Consider the following 12355-nt stretch of genomic DNA (forward strand, 5'->3'; position numbering starts at 1 on the left):
AATACAATGTTTCAAGTGTACAACAAAGTGATTCAGTTATGTGTGTGTGTGTGTGTGTGTGTGTGCACTAAATTGTGACCAACTCATTGTGACCCTATGAACTAAAGCCCTCCAGGCTCCTCTGTCCATGGAATTTTCCAGGCAAGAATACTGGAGTGGGTTGCCATTTCCTTCTCCAGGGGATCTTCCCAACCCAGGGATCAAACCCATATCTCTTGAGCCTCCTGCATTGGCAGGCGAATTCTTTTTCCACTGTGCTACCTGGAAAGCATATATATATGGAAAGTGTATATATATGGAAAGCATAAATATATATATATATGGAAAGCACACACACATATATATATATGGAAAAGGAAAGCATATATATTATACATATATATATACATAAATATATATGTATTCTTTTTCAAATCCTTTTCTATTATAGGGCTTCCCAAGTAGCTCTGCTGGTAAAGAATCCGCCTGTAATGGAGGAGACCCAGGTTCATTTTCCCTGGGTCGGGAAGATCTGCTGGAGAAGGGAATGGCTACCCACTCCAATAATCTTGGGCTTTCCTGGTGGCTCAGCTGATAAAGAATCCACCTGCAATGTGGGAGTCCTGGGTTCGATCCCTGGGTTGCGAAGATCCCCTGGAGAAGGGAAAAGCTACACATTCTAGTATTCTGGCCTGGAGAATTCCACAGGCTTATAGTCTATGGGGTTGCAAAGAGCCAGACACGACTGAGTGACCTTCACATTCTGTTATAGGTTATTATAAAATATTGGGACTTCCCCGGTGGCTCAGCTGGTAAAGAATCCGTCTGCAATGGGGGAGACCTGGTTCGATCCCTGGGTCGGGAAGATCCCCTAGAGAAAGGAAAGGCTACCCACTCCAGTATTCTGGCCTGGAGATTCCTTGGACTCCATGGTGTCGCAAAGAGTCGGACACAACTGAATGAAGTTCACTTTCACTTTCACATATCAATAATATATTGTGTATAGTTCCCTGGCCTGAACAATAGGTCGTTGTTATCTGTTTTATATAGGTCTTAATCCCAAATCTCTAATTTATCCCTCTCCCCCAACTCCTCTATGGCAACCATAAGTCTGTTTTCTATGTCTGTGAGCTTATTTCCAACAGATGGAAGTATAAGTTCAAGTAAGTATGCTCATGAACAATAGAGGCTAGGAACAGAGGTGATCACTACACTCTGGGCAGATTTAAAAGGATCTTGGTTTTCCACGTGTCCTAAGAGCAACTGCTAACATTTATTCCAATGTGACTCTATGTCAGGAGCCCTGCTAAGCAGGAACATTATTTTATTTAATACTCACCTCTGATTTAAGTACTTACAAACACCTTAAAAACCCAGACAATGCAATACAAAGGCAACAAACACACATCCTATAGGAGGGATGGGAACTCGCCCGTCCTGAGAGCAGGATGAGTTATTCTGCAGAGCAGGGATTTGAAAATGGATTTTCAGGAAGGACAATGATACCCCTGGTGCCACTCTCAGAAGCAGAGTCGGCATTTCACCATCCTGATATTTGTTAATTAGCATGCAAGTTAATGTCATCTTCTCCCCTGACACCAGGAGAAGGCAGGGGAAATGGACACAGTGCTCGGTTTCACAGACACAGCCTGGTTTTGAGTTTCCCAACGCCACACTCCTGTGCTCTGCAAAGAGGCAAAGTGGAGAAATTGACTTTCTGAGCCGTGGGAGCTGGCAAGCGTTCAATAAGTCAGCTGTCAGCGTAGGGTCCCTTGCAGGCTCCGGAATTTCAATTTCAAAGTACAAGAGATTGAAGTCTTGAAACACAAGATCATCAAACACTAATGATTCCTGAATTCTGCTAGGGGCGTGGAAGCAGGTGAGAAACAGTGGCTTTTGAAAGGGTACACAGGGGCGGGTAACACGGCTTGCCCTGGATTAATTCTGTAGGCGTTGAGAAGAGAAGAAGGAGCTTGAATGTGAGGAGTGGGCTGCCTGAGACTAGGGGGGAGATGTTTCAAAGATGCGAGGAGGTCTCATCTGTATTTATTCCCGCTTTCATCATCACCGCTCCCTGACCAGAGAGGTGCCTCTCCAAAGAGAAGGCAGAATCACTAAAAAGGTGGCAACCCACAGTGAGAATGGAACTCAAGTTGTTGCGGGGAAGACAAAGGTTTATTTCATGAGATGTGTTTCCCAGACTCTTGACCTGAGCTCTGGATTTTCCAGGTGGCGCTAGTGGTAAAGAATCTGCCTGCCAATGCAGGAGGCACAAGAGACAAGGGTTCGATCCCTGGGTCAGGAAGATCTCCTGGAGGAGGGCATGGCAATCCACTCCAGTATTCTTGCCTGGAGAATCCCATGGACAGAGGAGCCTGGTGGGCTACAGCCCATGGCGTCGCAGAGAGTCAGACACGAATAAGCCCAGCACAAACACAAAACCTGAACTCTACCTAGTAGAGGTTTAGGGTTTCAGTCTTCTAATGATCAGGTCAGCCTTCATCCTGATTCCCCAGAAGGGCTGCTTTTATGTCTGCTGTCCCCATGCATGACAATTGTTAGCCTTTCACTCTCAGAGTTCAGTTTATTTCACTCAACACACTGTTTATATGATCCATCCTTGTGACCAGTCATTCATTCTTTGCTATTGTTGAGTAGAAGTAAAACAGTCCATTCGACATGATTTCATATAGATCAGTGGTCCCCAGTCTTTTTGGCAACAGAGACAGGTTTCATGGAAGACAATTTTTCCACAGACCGGGGTTGGGGACTGGTTTCAGGATGATTCAAGTTCATTACAGTTATTGTGCACTTTATTTCTATTATTATCACATCAGCTCCACTTCAGATCATTAGGCATTAGATTCCGGAGATTGGGGACCTCTGGTTTAGGAGGAGGTCATGAGCAGGCAAGGTCATGCTGGTGGTAAAGAACCCACCTGCCAATGTGGGTTCAATCCCTGGGTCAGGAAGATCTCCTGGAGGAGGGCATGGCAATCCACTCCAGTGTTCTTGCCTGGAGAACCTCATGGACAGAGGAGCCTGGTGGACTAGAGTCCATAGGGTCGCAAAGCATTGGACACAACTGAAGCAACTTAGCACACATGAGCAGGCAAAATGAAGTTATGGTGACAGAAATCAGAAAAGTAATGATTCTTAGGGGACTAGGGAAGGTAGCTGGTGCCTGGAAATGGTCATGCTGGAGCTTCCTTGGGCGGTGATGAGCAGGTTTTCTGTACTCATCTGGCTGGCGGTTACATGGGTGAATACATATGCAGAAATTTATCAAGATGAACAATTAAGATTTATACCTCCCCACTGTAGAAATTTAACCTCCATGCAGAGTGTCCTGGCTTGACAATAAATTATATGGTCACTCTATTCAAAGGAGATTCTTTTTCAGCAGAAATCTGAGCAGATGTCATACTTCCTAGGTGTGTGTTCAACCCAGAGGGTAAACTTTTCCCCTTTCTCTATTTTATGGACTGTGCAGTGCTTCCAGGGTCCATATATAAGGTCCTCTTTGCCAACTCACAGTCTCTAATTTTACATTCAAGTTATTTCAACAAGCAGGTATATAAATCTGTGTGCAAAGCCTTTTGCTTGATCAAATACTTATATTGCAGAAAAGACTTTTCACTTTCTCCTTTAGGGCAAAGCATCTGATAACATATGGGCTTCCCAGGTGGCACAGTGGTAAAGAATCCACCTGCTAATGTAGGAGACACCAGAGACACGGGTTCAATCTCTGGGTCAGGAAGATCCCCAAGAGTAGGAAATGGCAACCCGATCTAGTATTGTGGTCTGGAGAATTCCATGGACAGAGAGCCTGGTGGGCTACAGTTCATGGAGTCTCAAGAATCGGACATGACTGAGCACACACATACGTACATCTGATGACAAAACCCATCCCTCTGCCTGTCTTCCTCATCTCCTTTCCCTAGATGATGAGAAGCTGCATGGAGCCAGGTCCATCTGAAGCTCCGCCTCTGAGAATGGAGAGATGTCAGGCCCCTATATTTGGACTTTATGTGTATCTGAAGTCCTCTAACATTTATTCCTTGGTTAAGCTGACATCTCCCCAGATCACAATTGGGAACGTCTCTTGAAACAGTCATACTAAGAAGTTTCAGTGCAAGTTTAGGCTGCTTAAGGGTTAAAAAAAAATGCCAGCCCTTCCATTTCTACCTTCCATTTCTACCTCCCCCCACCCCTACTCTCACCTTGCAGAAGGCAGGTGCCATTCTCCCCAAAAAAGTTCAGGGAAATCCAGGAATTGGGATGGAATACACAATCATGCTGTCAATAAGAGAAAAAGACCTGCCAATTTCCCAGACGTTGAAACTCCCGCACCAAAGCAGGCACAAGAGGAAAAAGATTAGGGACTTTTCCATTCAAGGAGAGAGATGAACACAGAAGAAAGGCAGGATGGGGGAAGCATACAGACAGCAGAGGAGGAGAGGGTAAAGGCAAGAGGCGTAAAAGAAGTTGAAACAGGAAGAGAATGGCAGATTCAAAACAGACCAGGATGTCTGCCTCCATTTCAGGCTGGGAGTCGGCTAAGTTAGTTAAAGAAAGTCATCCTTAGGCATTGGGAAAAAAATTCAATTTTCATCACAGGTCCTGATGACATTTCCTTTAAACGCCAGATTCAATAGCGAGATACACCTTCAGGGGGAAAATATTCTCTACAGTAAGAAGGCAAGATAAGGAAACAAGTTAAAAGCTCTTTTTCCTGCTATGCAAATATTCTCCAGGAACACTAACAAGATAAATATATTTCTGTGAGATACCAAGTTTTCTCAGTCACGGGTTTATTTGTGAAGGTTCCTATTCACTCTCTGCCTCTAAATTGAACACTTTGTGGCTGGAATTTTAAAGCCACTTTCCTCCGGTGGAAAAGCCTACGTTCAATGTTCAAACTCCAAGGGAGGGATGGAGGTGGCGACTCAGTCCTCTGTTTGTGTCCACAGATCTGGATGAACTGGAAATATCATGCTGAAATCTCGCACAGATGAATGAGTGAATAAATGGCACATTATTTGCACCCTCTACCCAGGTAGATAGAGAGACTGGAGCCAAGAGAAAGACAAACGGGGAAAGGTCACCCAACCAAGGACAATACCTGATTATCCATCAACCACTCCTGCAATCTCCCCACCATGCTGGGAGTCAATAGCAAAAGATATATCTGAGGGACCACCCCCTGGTAAATATCAGGTCCTGAGCAAGCCACTCAGGAGTGAGATATCCCGGGTAGCCCCTTGTTGTTGTTCAGCCTCTAAAGTCGTGTTTGACTTTGTGACCCCGTGGACTGCAGCACACCAGGCTCCCCTGTCCTTCACTATCTCCCGGAGTTTGCTCAAATTCATGTTCATTGAGTAAGTCATGCCATCCAACCATCTCATCCTCTGTCACCCACTTCTCCTCCTGCCCTCAGTCTTTCCCAGCATAACGGTCTCTTCCAGTGAGCTGGCTCTTCACATCAGGTGGCCAAAGTATTGGAGCTTCAACCTCAGCATCAATCCTTCCAAAGAATAATCAGAGTTGCTTTCCTTTAGGATTGACTGGTTTGATCTCCCTGCAGTTCAAGGGACTCTCAAGAGTCTTCTCCAGCACAATTCAAAAGCATCAGTTCTTCACCACTCAGCCTCCTTTATGGTCAAACTCTCACATCCGTACATGACTATTAGAAAAACCATAGCTTTGACTAGACGGACCTTTGTCAGCAAAGTGATGTCTCTGCTTTTTAATACACTAGCTAGGTTTGTCATAGTTTTTCTTCCAAGGAGCTAGCGTCTTTTAATTTCATGGCTGTAGTCACTGTCCACAGAGATTTTGGAACCCAGGAAAATAAAACCTGTACTTCTTAGGGAAACTATAAACTTGGCAGGGAGACAGACCCAGGTTGAAGCACAGCTCTGTAACTTCTGTGTTGGCATCTCGACCTCCTCATCCAAAAGCAGAAAGCATAATTCCTCACTTTTCAGGCAGTTGTGAATCTAAATCAGATGCCACCCTGAACACAATGCCAGGAAGTTAGGAAATGCTTGTTATCTGTTGTATTAGTTTTCTGTAGCTGCTATGACAAGTAACCACAAATGTCTTGGCTGAAAGCCACACGAACCTATCATCTGACAGCTCTGGAGGTCAGAAGCCTGCAATGAGGTTCAATTAGCTGAAATCAAGATGCAAGCAGGGCTGTTTTCCTTCTAGAGACTCTAGAGGGAGGTCCATTTCTTTGTCTTTTCTAGTTCACAGAGGCTGCCTGCATTCCTTGGCTCCTAGCCCCTTCCATCTTCAGAGTCAAAGCTATTAGTAACAGCATCAACTTCACAATCTCTCTCTCTCCTTCTCTCTCTCTCTCTCTCTCTCTCTCTCTCTCTCTCAGTCCCTCTTCTCTGGTTCCACGATCACAATTCCTTTCCTTGAACTCTGACCCTCCTGCCTCCTTCTCATAAGAACATTTGTGATAGGGTGGGTCCACCTGGATAGTGCAGAAGCATCTCTCCACCTCAAGATCCTGACCTTAATCACAGCTGCAAAGTCCCTTTTGCCACATAAGCTAATGTATTTACAGGTTCCACAGTAAGGAATATATTTGAGGTGAAGGCATTATTCAGCCTACCACAACTGTTGTTATTTTTATTGAGTTGTGGATTTTACCCAAGTAGAACTACTCAAGAAATCTGGGTTTGCTGTACCAGAATGATTTTGCAAATTTCTGTTAGTCTAAAATTTTATTTCTGTCATTGATTGAATTTTTTAATAATGAATTATTTTTTAAGTCTATTGCTGTGTCCTCTAAAACAGACCCATGTCAAGTGCTAGTGGTCCACCTGCGGTATGTTGAGGACATCCATCTGGGCTGTGGCTATTCACAGTGGAAGGAAACATTCACAGTTCATAAGCTTTGGCTCTCAGATACTTCACATTCAGGAGCAGGGGCCGGATGATAGATAAAAGCATAGTGTGAAGAGATGGAAATGAAGTGGGTGGAGGTAGGAAGAGCAGCAGAGAAAGGCAGTCAGAAATTTCAGATCCGGGAGAGTTCTTGTCAAAAACCAATAATTTGGTCACAAACAATTTGAAGAGCCGCCTTTCATGGGATCACTTAGTTGGCCTAAAGGAGTTTCTGAGAAAGGGCTGGAATAACCCTCCGCTGGCGTCCTCTCCCCACTGAGCTTGGGGAAGGGAAAATTAACTCTGCTGGGAAGTTTCCCTGAAATTCTGTCTCCTGATTCTCTGTATCCACTGTTTCATTTCCAAGGACCACCTTAAACTGGAAGAAAGTGATTGCATTTTGCTGGGGTCCATTTCACCCATGTTTTCATATTTCCATTCAGAGCTATCAGGGGCCAGCTAACCTTTTCCAAAGAAAAGGAAAATCTATACCAGGAACAGAGTCAAATCCTAGAGGTAATCTAAGCTTCGGAATCCGGGAAGCAAATAGGTTTTGGGTCAGCTGTCTCTTGCTTTAAACAAGGATTTCACACCTTTTTTTGTTTTTTCCCCATAAAAGGTCAGATAGTGAATACTTTAAATGTTACAGGTCACATAACCTCTGTTCAAACTACTCAATAGCTTTTCATTTGCAAAATTCTTGAACAGTATGTAAATGAGTGGGTGGGGCTGTGTGCTAATAAAATTTCATTTGCAAAATCAAGAGGCTTATGGAGTTGACCTGCAGGCTATTGTTTGCCAGCTTCCACTTGAAACATTTTCTGATACTTGGGGTGAGAAGAAGAGATGGAAAGAAAAGAAAGCCAAGGCTAAGAGGAAACCAGGACATTCCCTGGCCTCCCCAGGAGCCACAGCAAGTGAATGGACAGGCGGGCACATTTCCTCCTGCTCCTCCTGGCTCAGGGCTGGCCCCAAGCAAAATTACAAAGCAGCAGCCTCTCACCTCCGCCTAACGTTTCAGCATTCCAGATCACACTGTGCTGCCTGATGTTCATGGCATTTTACACTCAGAAGAGCCTAAGAGTTCATTTCCACCAGCGTGAAGAATCGTATCTCCATCAAGTGGCCAATTAGCTGGAGCACCAGCACATCAGCAGGCTGGGGTCTCACTGCTCCAGGAGGTGGCTTATTCCAGCAAGTGGGATGTGCCCTCATAATAAGAATCGCAACTGCGGGGAAGGAGAGTAGAGGACAGAATGCTGAATCTGTAGCCTCCCACCTTGTCACTTGATCCAACTCCCTAACCTGGGACATCAGCCTCGGGTCCTGACAGTGTGTCTTCACCATGATGATCACCCCCAAAGAAACTATAGTCAATGTAACTCCAATTTAAAAGCAAAGCAAAACTCTATGTTCTCAGAATTTGACAAAGTGACTGTAATATTCCTATGAAATATTATCAGACCAATAAGTATCTGAATAAGAGAAACAGAAGGTTCATCTTACTTGGGTATGAAGAATTAGGATAAACCTAGACTATTTCCACCTTTTAGTGAATCTAAGTTACCACTGATAGTAAGACACATACTATTTCACATACCATGAAGAGAGCAAAAAACCACTATGACGTTACACTGATAATAATATGCACCTCCATCTGAGAAATGGCGAAGTGTGGGGGCAGAGAGTACATCTTGGAATCAATAATATATAATAAAAACACTGCAGAAGACAAAATTAAATCCCTAAGTCCCACCATATAAAGAGTTATATACTGAGTGGATTAAAGGCCTATGAGCCCAAAGAAAATCTTTAAAATATTTTGTATGACAAAAAAAATAAAATAAAATAAAATACCAGAAGCAAAGTTAAAAGAGCAGCCACAGTTGGGGAAGATATTCACAAGACAGAAGACCAAGAGTAGATGTGTTCCCAGAATATAAAGAGGCCCGACCGATCAATAAGAAAAGATGAACAGCCCAATGTGAGAAGAAGCAATTCACAGAGGAGGAATTCTGAGTGGCCAGTAAATTTGTGGGAAGAGCTCATCCTGCGAGGTAAGCAGAAGCATGCAGATTAAAACAAAAATACTGCCATCAGAGTGGTGCGTGCGTGTGTGCTCAGATGCACTTCAGTCATGTCTGACTCTGCAACCCCATGGACTGTAGCCCACCAGGCTCCTCTGTCCATGGGATTCTCCAGGCAAGAATGCTGGAGTGAGTTGCCATTTCCTCTTCCAGGACAAGTACCTGTATGTGCGTGTAAAGGTACCTTGAAAAAGACCCCAAACAGTAGTTATCTCAAGGCAGAGGGGAGAGGACCAGGTTTAGAAGTGGTGATCAAAGGAGATTTCAACTTTACCTAAACTCTTCTAACTTGAAAAAGAAAGTTATCTACAAAATAAATTTTATTTTAAAATGTGCTTGTAATATATTAAAATAATAACCAAGTTACAAAGTCAGAAAAGAAATGGAATATAAAACTAACTTTTTAAAAAATATGTCAGAAGACTTCCTCGGGTGGTCCAGTGGTTCAGACTCTGCACTTACACTGCAGGGGACACGGGTTTGATCCCTGGTTGAGGAACTAAGATCTTGCAGCAGCACAACTAATACAAATTAAAAAATATGTCAATAGTTGTCAAAGTCTGCTTGGTGGGTGTATGAGTATTTATGGTCTTATTCTCTGTAAGTAAAGTGGAACTCCCTCAGTCATGTTCAACTTAGCGACCCCATGGACTGTAGCCCACCAGGCTCCTCTGTCCATGGGATTCTGAAGGCAAGAAGTGGATCGCCATTCCCTTATTCTCTGTAATTTTCTGAATATGTAAAATATTCCAGATTTTTAAATATATATATATATATATATATATATATATATATATATATATATATATATGGGAAAAAAGTATAAACTTCAGAACCTAGAGGCTTGAAACTTAGCCACATAGTCATTATGTAACCTTTCTAAGTCTCTGTTTCCTCATCAGTTCAGTAAGGAAAATGACAGATACCACACTGCCACATCACTACAGGGATTCAATGAGATGATACAGGTCCTTAGCATTGTGATAGGCAATCTATATTATGCCTAAAGACACATGCAGTTTTGACCAGCTTATTTTTGATCCTCTTCCACCTAAAAGTATTTCCATTCCTGCAGTGAGATTTTACTTCTTTTCCTTCCCAACGTCCACACCTTTCTTGCCTCCTTCTATACATTCATCACCATCCTCAGAGAACATTTCTTTATGCCTTCACTTAACAAACATACGGAGCATCTTCTATGTGCAAGGCAACCTCCTGGGTTAGGACCATATGCAGGTAACAGAACAATGCTGCTGTTGATATGGACATGCCTGTCATGAAAGAAGACATGGGGGTAATGGAATCACAGAGGAAGAAATTTCACTGAACCTTCAGGAGAAGGAAACACTATTCCAGAGCTGGAGGTAGTTGAATTGAGCTTTGAGCAGTGATTAGAGATTATCTAGGTGGAAAATGTTGAGATATTTTATGCCCAAACAAAAGACCAAGAACTTTGTGATTGCTGAAATGGAGTATGATATTGGGGGTGGGGATGTTGGTACAGGGTTCACAGGGAATAAACACGAGTTATAAACCAGAACCAGATCACAAAAGATCAAAAAGGCCAGAATAAAATATTTTAAACCTGATCCTAAGGGCCGGAGGAAGCTTCCGCAGGATCCAAGCAAAGAAGTGACGTGGTTAGATTAAGAGTGAGATTTGGAATACACGAAGGCAGAAGGTTGAGAAGTGGGTATTTTCATAGTTACAGAGCCAGAGACAAAACGTTTTTCTTTAGTGAGTACCCCTACCTCTCCCTACCATTCCCACAAAGCTCCTGCTGGACACAGAGGAACAGAGAACCGATTCAGCTTTATCAACACTTCAAACCAGCTGCACAGATCTCAGTGGTGAGGACTGGGCTGGGGTTTTAAAGATGTCTCTAAGCATGAGTAGGTCCTCAGCTCTCCCTGGTCCACTGGATTCAGGAAGAAGGAAGCATAGAAGGATGAACAATCTGGGAATTCCTTTGTGGTCCAGCAGTTGAGATGTGGTACTTCCAGTGGGTGGGGGCAGGGGCATGGGTCTCATCCCTGGTCAGGGAACTAAAATCTCACATGCCGTGTGGTACGGAAGAAAGAAAGAAACAAAGAAAGAAAGAGAGAAAGAAAGAAGGAAGGAAAGAAAGAAGAAGAAAGAAAGGAAGGAAGGAGGAAGGAAGATGGACAATCTATTTCAAGGGACCAGCCCCTGGCAGGATGCAGGTGGAAAAGGAAGCAGCATGGATGCACGAACACAAATATCATGATGCCCTAGTAGAATGAGATCCACCGTCTGTGCTGGACACTACCCAAGCATTCTTCCATTTTTAGAAATCTTGGAAGTGAGGGCAGTGTGTGTGTGTGTGTATGTGTGTGCTGTGTGCAGGGGGTGCTGGGGGTGAGGTAGGCAGAAGCAGGCTTGGTATCTAGAGAAAGTGAAATTTTTAGTCACTCAGTCGTGTCTGACTCTTTGTGACCCCATTGACTGTAGCCCCCCAGGCTGCTTGATCCATGAGATTCTCCAGGCAAGAATACTGGAGTGGGTAGCCAGTCCTTTCTCCAGGGGATCGTCCCGACCCAGGGATCAAACTCGGGTCTCCCACATTCCAGGAAGATTCTTTACCATCTGAGCCACCAAGACAGGTATCTAAAGAGGAAGTCTTTTTCTCTCCCTGTGAAATGATGCCAAATATGAAAGTGTCAACTTTTTGAAAAGGTTGGGGTTGCACCTTTATGAACTCCGCCAGCTCCCGGTTCAGATCTACACTCCCCCACCCCCAGATCTCCCCTGTACAATCCTGGGAGTCCAAAGATGAGAAACATCCCAACTTCCACAAGCAATGCCTAAATAATCTGTTGCTTTTCAACCAAAGACAAATGAACCTCCAAACTGAAAACCCTGGAGTCCAGGAGGAATTTGTAAATCAAAGCTGCCAGCACGGACCCCTCCTCCCCCAAAGATCCTCCTGCCATTTGCACTAACTAAACAGCATCCACCTGCCTCGGAATTCTTGCCACCTGCTCGCCTTCCCCATCGGCACCGGAGCCAGGTCTTTCTCCAAAACCCTCTCCCACCTTTGTTTTTATATCTCTTTTTAAAAAAGCTACTCTTTGATTATGGTTATTTTATCTGAGGTCACTGCTCAGTCAACTGTTAAATAAATTGCAAATTCTACAAAACACAGCCAGCAGAGCCATTTCTAACTGTAACGCCACAACTTCGAGCAAAATTACATCTGGCTACAATACTCTTCATATGCATAAATTATACTGCCTCTGATTATCTTAAAGAAAATTCAGCCATTAAACTTATTTTATAGGCACAGAACCAGGGGGAGTGCCAGAAAGAATCTGTATATCCTGAAAGTCACGGGGAAAGCAGAAAGAAACAAAATATAATTGGCA

This window comes from Muntiacus reevesi, chromosome 2 (assembly GCF_963930625.1).
Source record: "Muntiacus reevesi chromosome 2, mMunRee1.1, whole genome shotgun sequence".
Taxonomy (NCBI): Eukaryota; Metazoa; Chordata; class Mammalia; order Artiodactyla; family Cervidae; genus Muntiacus; species Muntiacus reevesi.